General features: G+C 42.3%; 1 long non-coding RNA gene across 1 annotated transcript; it reads left to right on the top strand.

Annotated features, from left to right (window-relative positions):
• The first annotated feature begins 2999 nt into the window (after positions 1 to 2999).
• LOC104676858 lies at positions 3000 to 4689 on the top strand. The gene is made up of 2 exons (XR_749979.2): positions 3000 to 3397; positions 3487 to 4689. It is a non-coding gene; the product is annotated as an uncharacterized LOC104676858 (long non-coding RNA).
• Positions 4690 to 9329: the final 4640 nt, after the last annotated feature.

The following is a 9329-nucleotide window of genomic DNA, read 5'->3' as shown; positions in this document are numbered from 1 at the left end:
TATAACAAACACGCACATGTACCCTTGAAGCTAAAATAAAAGTTTTTAAAAATGAGGTTCATTAGCACATAATATTAACTCCTAAATAATTCAATGGTTTCAATATGGTTTTAGGCTAACATTAGAATTAGATATTTATTGAACCTCTTCTTATATGGAACAACAATATGTAATAATAATAATATAATAATATATATTTATGAATATGCTCATTATTAGTTGAATTCAAAATACCAAGAGAGCAATTGTCAGTGGTAAATTATTTCAAAATAACAGAGTATTAAAATACTGTCTTATATATATTCAGACATTTGTAAATTTTTGAAAAACATTATTTTATTTTTTTCCCTCTGATTAGAGAAATGGGTAAAATGTTAGAAGGCAGCCAACTTGCTGCAATAGAAAGAACAAATTACAGCAACAAAACGGACTTTATGTATTAGTGTAGTCCACAATTCTCTTAAATTCTGATGAAATTCAGTTTTTCATGCACTGACACTGATGGATTATTGTTATTTTTAGACCCAGTGCTGCAACAACAAGTCACCAGTGTTAGAAGTGCGCTGGCTAATATGGTGATGGTTACAGTTTTGATTGAGATTACTCCTGTCACAGGTCAGGCAGAGCAGTAGACTGAGTCATACTGTCCTGGCAGCTGGTCTTTTTCTTGCCCTTGCATCTTAGAGAAATATGAACCTGTTCAGCCCATACAGCATTGTGGTGGTAATCATTTCTAATGGAGTATGGTAACAAGATGTTGCAGAAATATATATATCATTTTATCCTGGTAATATATCTTCTTTCTATAGAGCAAACCATGTCCTACTTAACAAGAATGGCCACATTCATCTTGATCTGCCTGGGTGTTAAACTTTTCATGGTTGCTGTACTGACTTTTTTAAACAAAAAGCAGTAGAATGCTTAAACATGTTAGAATACAAACCAACAAAGGATTTATATATATATAAGGATCAAATGGCACAGTTCTTTCTTTTTTGTTTGTTTTTCAGGATGAGTGCCCAATCACTCAAACAACAAATGCTTTTGTTATGTTTTGTCTGGATTTTTAAAGACAGCTAAATAATAATACCTGTAGTTAGGGGAGAAAAGTGCCAAAAAAAAAAAAAAAAAAAAAAAAAGCTATTAAAATGCTATCTTCAAAATTTAACTTACAAGTATTACAATTGTTTTTTTTTTTTCTTATTCAGACTAAAAAAGAGGCAACCAGACAGATGGTAAATGTAATCTAATCCTGTGGCAGAGAAGGATGGCTGCATACTCAATATCCATTCTGTTTATCTTCCTTAGTAACAGCATAACAACGTTATTTCAGGATGGAAAAACAACAACAACAAACTTTTTCAGCTTTCCTTGCCACTAGGAGTGAATGAAATGTAAATGGAAAGTAATACTTCTGAGAACAATTTTTGAAAAGGGCCCTAATTTAGCCAGAAAGTTGCTTATTTCCCTGAATATTTGTCTTCTTCCCACTTCCTTGGCACCAGAAGTTATGTCTGGTTCTTCCATAAGCGTCTTGTGACAGTGACGTGACCTCAGGTAGAAAAAATCATACACTAAGAGTGGCTGAGTAGAAAGGAACCACCATGGATTGACTTCCTCTGGATTTCTTTATGAGAGAGAAAGTATAATAACCTGTGTAAGCCACTGTTTTTAATCAGCATCTTATTACTAAAAGGATTTCATTTCTGCATGAGACAACTCCAGACTCTGTGAGAGGAAAGTTATTCTTATATCCACTCTATGGAAATTGTAGCATTGCCCAATTAGCATTATAGTTTTTTCCAGAGAATTGTTCAGAGCCACCATAACTAGAGAGATCATGTTGTTAAGTAGATGAGTGGCTTCCACATGTCCTGCTCCACCAGTAATAATTCCCTACCTTCTCCTTGTAGATAGTTGTATGTTAATAATCTGTAAGTTTATTCAGTAACTCCTTGCCCCAGTTGAATTTATATAACATGATTAAATCTCATTGAGGCCAATATCGTAAAATAATTCACAAACTCTCTTCTGCATGTGACAATTATGAATTAAAAGGAAATTTTTGCTGTGAACTAAAATATCTGCTTTCTTTGAGATAGGGAATAAAAACAAAGCCAAAGATCACATATTGAGAGGGACAGCTGGACAAAGCAAACTGAAATGTTTGGTTCCAAATCAATTATCCTGGTTCTTGCAGATTCCATTTGCTTTGTCTGTCTTAACTAGTAAGCACTAAATAGCAGGATTTTATACATTATACTGTTTCTGGGATTGGATGTGTCTTTGGGATAATTATCACCTAATCTTGGAAATATATTTTGCATATTTGGTAACAGAGATTTTATATTAGAAAATATGTAGACCCAAAAATTTTTGGGCATGCCTGGCAAAGTTACAGTGGCAGCAGTTTTTTTTTTTTAATATCCCTAAATCATCTCACCAAATATAGCATAAAAATGAGTAAAACAACAAAAATTATCACAGCCAACATACACCATAAAACCAAGTCACAAAGTAACTCCATGAGTCCCAAAATACATGCAGTTAGGGCCAAATCACTGACAGCAACAATATCTGGAAAGTATAGTAAAACAAATCTGATGGCCTAACCATAAACTTAATGAAAAACATCCAAAATCTTACTAAGACTGTTGTAAAAGACTTCCAAAAGACACAAAAGTAGCTTAAGCAAATGAGAATGCCTATATCATCTTTGAATAAGAAACTTCAATACCATAACGATGTCATTCCTTCCCAAGTTAATTTAATGCAAAAAATGACAATACCATTAAGTTTTTGCTTTTATTTATTTGTCTGATTGTTTTGCCTGAGTTAGACAAGTTCATTATAACAATCAGTTTGAAGATTAAGCAAGCAAGAATGACCACAAAAGGCATAAAATGGAACAGCAATGAATGGAACAATTGTTACCAGATGTTCAAACAAATTATAAAACCTCAATAATTAAAATAAATGTGATATTACTGCATAAATAATCGTGACACTGTGCTCTGTAAGTTTGTGATAATGTACCTTATGACATTCTTCTTCTGCCCGCAATAAACGGCTCCTAACTGTAACTTTCCAGTGCTTACCCCTAACCGATACAACTAGCTCCAACCCCATTACCCTCTGCTGACTTCCTTTTCAGACTCAGCCCACTCGCCCCCGGGTGAATAAAGAGCCTTGTTGCTCACACTGAGCCTGTTCAGGTTGTCTCTTTAATTAGATGCTCGCATAACATTTGGTGCCGAAAGCCCGGGATAGGGGAACTCCTCCGGGAGACCTCTCCCCTAGCCTCCCCGTGCCCAAGTTCTCCTGTGCAAGAGACTTCCCTCGACCTCAGGACCTCAGACCAGCCCCGCGAGCACTCCGGCCTCTGTCTGTGCATCGGGTAAGCTGCCTCGATCTCTCCTCATCTCTCCCTCCCTTTTTCTCTTTTCAAAATTGAAACAAGGAACCTTCCTCTTATCCGTGTTTCAGAAATCCAACATTGGTCACGGACTCTTCTTGGGAAGACAGTCTTCTCTCAGTGTTTGGTCAATGCCAGGGATGCCTGCCTTGGCCATTTGCCAGTCACACAACCCGGGACCTCCATTGGGGATGCCCACTGAGGATCCTAGTGGTTGCTCTTTTCCTTGTCACTTTCTTTCCCCCCAAATCTTTCCTTGTTCTATCCTGGGCAGTCTTCCGCCCTCCATCCCTCCTTCCTCCTCTCTGGCTTGTGTTCTCAAAAACCTCAAACCTCTTCAGCTTGCGCCCAATCTAAAGGCTAAACATCTAGTTTTTTTTTTTTTTTTTTTTTTTTTTTTCTGTAACGTGTCCTGGCCCCAATATAAATTAGACAATGGCTCTCAGTGGCCAGAAAAGGGCACTTTCAATTTCTCTATTTTGTGGGACTTAGATAACTTCTATGGCAAAATAGGCAAATGGTCTGACGTACCTTACATCCAGGCATTTTTTTACACTACGACCTCTCCCTAGCCTATGCTCCCAATGTAATCCATCCCAAATTTTCCTTATTTCTTTTCTGTCTACGCCTTCTTCTTCCACTGGCGATGCTGACTCCTCTTTGTCTGTTGACCCCTCCGATCTTTCTCCCCACCACCACCTATCCGAATCTGCTTCTAATTCTCCCCCAGAGCCTATTTCTACACACAACCTACCACCTTATATCCCTCCCATTACCACCGTTCCTCACATCGGGTCTGGCTTACAATTTGGGCCTGTGGCCAACCCCCAGGCCTAGCAATTTCCCCTTCCAGAGGTGGCAGGAACCAAAGGAATAGTTCAGGTTCAGGTCCCTTTCTCTCTGTTCCACCTTTCCCAAATTAGCCAACATCTAGGCTCTTTCCCATCTGACCCCATCAAATGTATACAAGAATTCCAATACTTAACCCAGTCCTATAATCTTACTTGGATTGACTTAAACGTCATCCTCACCTCTACTCTCACTCCTGAGGAGCAAGAGCGGGTTTGGACCCTAGCTCAATCTAACGCTGATAACCGCCAGTGCCTTGAGCCTGGCCTCCAAGAAGATTCTAGGGCAGTATCTCGTGAAGACCCCGGATGGACTTACCAGGCCCAAGACCACGGCATAGCCAGCCGGGACTACATGATCTCTTGCCTACTTCAAGGACTTCAGAAGGCTGCATGTAAAGCTGTCAATTATGACTAACTAAAAAAACAAACAAACAAATAACAAAAAAACCCTCAGAACAAAGATAAAAATCCAGCTCAGTTTATGGCCACCCTCAGGCAATATACAGCACTAGACCCTGAAGGGCCAGAAGTCCCTTTTATTCTTAACATGCATTTTATTACCCAGTCAGTTCCTGACAGTAGAAAGAAACTTCAAAAATTAGAATCTGGCCCTCAAACCCCACAACAGGAATTAATCAACCTTGCCTTCAAAGTGTTCAATAATAGGGAAGAGGCTGACCTGCGACAGCGCATTTCAGAACTATAGATGCTTGCCTCCGCCGTAAGACAAACCCCAGCTGCACTGCCTACCTGCAAGAACTTCAGGGTGTCCAAACGCAGGATCTAACAGCCCCTCCAGGACCTTGCTTCAAGCATCAAAAACCTGGTCACTGGGCTAAGGAATGCCTGCAGCCTGGGATTCCTCCTAACCCGTGCCCCGCCTGTGGGAGCCCTCACTGGAAGTGGAACCTACACTTATCACCACTTCCGGAGCTCCTGGAGCTCAAACTCAAAGCTCCCCTATCGACTCCTTCCCAGATCTCGTTGGCTTAGCGGCTGAAGACTGACGCTGCCCGAGAGTCTGGGAGACCCCCTAGACCACTGGGAATGCTGAGCTTCGGGTAACTCTTTTGGTGGAGGGTGTCTGTCCCATTCTTAATCAATACAGGGACTACCTACTCCACCTTACCTTCTTTTCAAGGGACGGTTTCCCTTGCCCCGACAACTGTTGTGGGTTCTGACAGCCAAGCTTCTAAACGCCTTAAAACTCCCTAACTCTGGTGTCAAATCAGGCAACACTCCTTTTTGCACTCCTTCCTAGTTATCCCCACCTGCCTAGTCCCCTTATTAGGCAGAGATATTTTAACTAAATTATCTGCCTCCGTGACTATTCCTGGACTATAACCACATCTCATAGCTACCCTTTTATCCAGTTCCAACCCTTCCTCCAACATCCCCTTTCATCCCTAAAGTATGGGATATCTCCATTCCTTCCCTTGCAACTGACCATTCACCCCTTATCATCCCATTAACACAAAACCAACCCTATCCTGCTCAACACCACTACCCCATAAGGGGCCTAAAGCCTGTTATTACCCATTCAGTGCAGCATGGCCTCTTAGTTCCTACAGACTCCCCTTACAACTCTCCCATCCTACCTGTTCAAAAACCAAAGAAGTCATACAGGCTAGTCCAAGACCGTCATCTCATTAATCAGATTGTCCTCCCCATCCATCATGTTGTACCAAACCCTTATACTCTCCTATCTTCAATACCCTTTTCCACAATTCACTATTCTGTTATTGACCTCAAAGATGCCTTCTTTACCATCCCCTTACATCCCTCTTCCCAGCCCCTTTTCACCTTTACTTGGACTAACTCTGACACCCACCAGTCCCAACAACCCACCTGGACCCTTCTATCCCAAGGTTTCAGAAATAGCCCACACCACTTTAGCCAGGCCCTCTCCCATGTCCTGCTTTCTTTTCATCTGTCTGTTTCCCATCTCATTCAATACATGGATGACCTTCTTTGCAGCCCCTTTTACCAATATTCCCATCAAGACATTATCCTGCTTCTTCAACATCTCTACTCAAAGGAGTACAGAGTATCCCCCTCCAAAGCTCAAATTTCTTCCCCTAGCATTACCTATTTTGATATAATCCTCCATCAACATACACATTCACTTCCGGCAGACCATATCCAGCTAATCTCCCAAACTCCAATCCCCACGACCAAACAGCAACTCCTCTCCTTGTTAGGCATTGTTGGATACTTCTGCCTTTGGATACCAGGTTTTGCCATCCTAACCAAACCACTCCATAAACTCACAAAAAGAAATTTAGCTGAACCCACAGATCCTAACTCCTTCCCTTGCCCCTCCTCTTACTCTCTAAAAAAGGCCCTACATAGCCCCCATTCTAGCACGCCTCGACTCCTCTCAACCCTTTTTCCTTCACACAACAGAAACGCAGGGCTGCACTATAGGTATTCCTACTCAGGGACCAGACCTGCAACCAGCAGCCTATTTATCCAAACAGCTTCATCTCATAGTCCTGGGTTAGACATCATGTGTGCATACCGCAGCGGCAGCAGCCCTTATACTCTTAGAGTCTCTCAAAATCACAGGCTATGCCTCACTCACCCTTTATAACTCTTACAATCTCCGAGACTTAGTTTCCTCCTCATACATAAAACACATACTCTCAGTCCCCTGCCTCCTCCAACTCTATTCACACTTTATCAGAAATCCCACGGTAACCATTGCCTTCGGACTGGACTTCAACCCAGCCTCTCACTTAATACCCACTACAAATCCCGATCCACACAACTCTATTTCCTTAATCCACATAGCCTCCTGTCCTTTTCCCCATATTTCCCTTTTCCCTATCCCTGACCCAGGCCACATTTGGTTTACTGACAGCAGTTCTTCAAAAACCAATTGATCATCACCAGGTAAAGCTGGCTATGCTGTTGTGTCTCACTCATCTGTCATTGAAACTGCCACATTCTCCCCATCTGCAACTTCTTAACAAGCTAAATTAATAGCACTAGCTTGTGCCCTAACTCTTACCAAAGGACTGCAGGTTAATATCTATTCCAAATCCAAATACGCCTTCCACGTTCTCCACCACCATGCTGTCATCTGGGCAGAAAGAGGTTTCCTCACTACACAAAGGTTCTCTATTATCAATGCCCCCTTAATAAAAGCCCTCCTTTAAGCTTCCCTCCTTCCAGCCAAAGCCGGAGTAATCCATTGCAAAGGACGCCAAAAACCTCTGACCCCATTGCCCCAGGAAATACCTATGTATGTCGATAAAACAGCCAAAAAAAGCAGCAAACTCCCCAGTATCTGCTCCCAGTGGCCAATATTTCTCCTTCTCATCTATCACTCCTACCTATTGCCTTTCCAAAACCTTAACCTACCAGTCACTTTCCACTCAAGGCAACTATTTTTTAGATCATGGAAAGCTCCTTCTCTCTGCCTCTCAAGCTTACTCTATTCTCTCGTCCTTTCATGACCACTTCCATGTAGAATATAAACCTTTATTCTGCCTTTTAGAATCTCTCATTTCTTTTCCAGCCTGGAAATCGATCCTTAAAACAATCACCTCTCAGTGTGCTATATGCCAGTCCACTACCCCCCAGGGCTTTCCCAAACCTCCTCTTTTCCCTACGTGTCAAGCACGAGGGTTCACCCCTGCACAAGATTGGCAAATTGACTTTACTCATATGCCCCATGTCCAGAAACTCAAATACCTCCTGGTTTGGGTTGACACCTTCACTGGATGGGTTCAGGCTTTTCCCATGAGGTCTAAAAAGTCCACTGCAGTTATTTTGTCTCTTTTAACAGATATAATCCCCTGGTTTGGTCTCCCTATTTCCACATAGTCTAATATGTGGAGGCTGGCCTTCATTCGCCAGCCCTTGGTATCCAAAGGAATCTTCATGCCCCCATCACCCTCAGTCCTCTGGAAAAGTAGAAAAAGCCAACGGCCTTTTAAAAGGACACCTCACTAAACTTACCCTCCAGCTTAAGAAAGACTGGACCACTCTTCCACCCCTTGCACTCCTCCGAATTTGAGCCACATCCCAGGAACCCACCGGGTACAGTCCATTTAAACTCTTATAGGGTTGCACCTTTCTTCTTGGGCCCAACCTTATTCCAAACACCAGCCTTCTTGGTGATGATCTTCCTGCCCTTCAACAGGCTAGACATAAAATCCACCAAGTTGCCAATTTCCTTTTACCTACTCCCGATACCCAGCCATATGAAGACACCCTAGCTGGACTGTCAGTTCTCATAACCCCTCAAACTCTACAACCTCTACAACCTGGACTGGACCCTACCTGGTCATCTATAGTACTCCAACTGTGGTCTGTCTACAGAGTCCTCCCCACTGGATTCATCACTCCAGGATAAAACTGTGCCCATCCGATGACCAACCTAGCTCCCTGCCTCCTCCTGGAAATTGCAAGTACTCTCCCCCACTTCCCTTAAACTTACCCACATTCCTGAAAAAGAACAATAACCCCGTATACCTTTTATTTACAGTAGACCTTTACACAGTCACCCCACTATTTAAACTCTGTCTACTTATGCCCTTAATCACCATTCTCACCTACTTCTAAATGCCCTGCTTTTGTCTATACTGCCCGTTCACACTTTTCCTGCAGACCATTGTAGCTGATACCTTATGGTGTCACCCTCAAGCTGCCACCCTTAACTCTTGGAGTGGATAGATGACCTTCTGTGGCAAAGTACTCTCCATTTCTTCCATCCTGATGAAGTTCTTTTCTTTTCTTTAATACTTACTCTTTGTCTTACTCCCATTCTCCTGCCACCCTCTACCCCTCCCTAATTATCTCCAGCATACCATCAACCTCACCCACTCCCTCCTCACCATCTCCAATCCTTCCTATGCATTTCCCTTTCTTCCTCCTACTACATAGCTGTCCCTGCTCTGCCAGCCGACTGGGCAACCTCCCCCTTCTCCCTACACCTCTGAACCTCTTTCAGTGACCCCCAACTTTACCCTCCCGAATAATTTCTTTACTTCCTAGAAAAATTCAGCAAAAACTCCCCTTATATCTCATACCAACAAGCTGCTGCTCTCCTTCGT

The sequence above is a fragment of the Rhinopithecus roxellana genome, chromosome 4 (genome assembly GCF_007565055.1).
Source record: "Rhinopithecus roxellana isolate Shanxi Qingling chromosome 4, ASM756505v1, whole genome shotgun sequence".
NCBI classification, from domain to species: domain Eukaryota; kingdom Metazoa; phylum Chordata; class Mammalia; order Primates; family Cercopithecidae; genus Rhinopithecus; species Rhinopithecus roxellana.
This window is presented reverse-complemented; position numbering and strand designations above follow the sequence as displayed.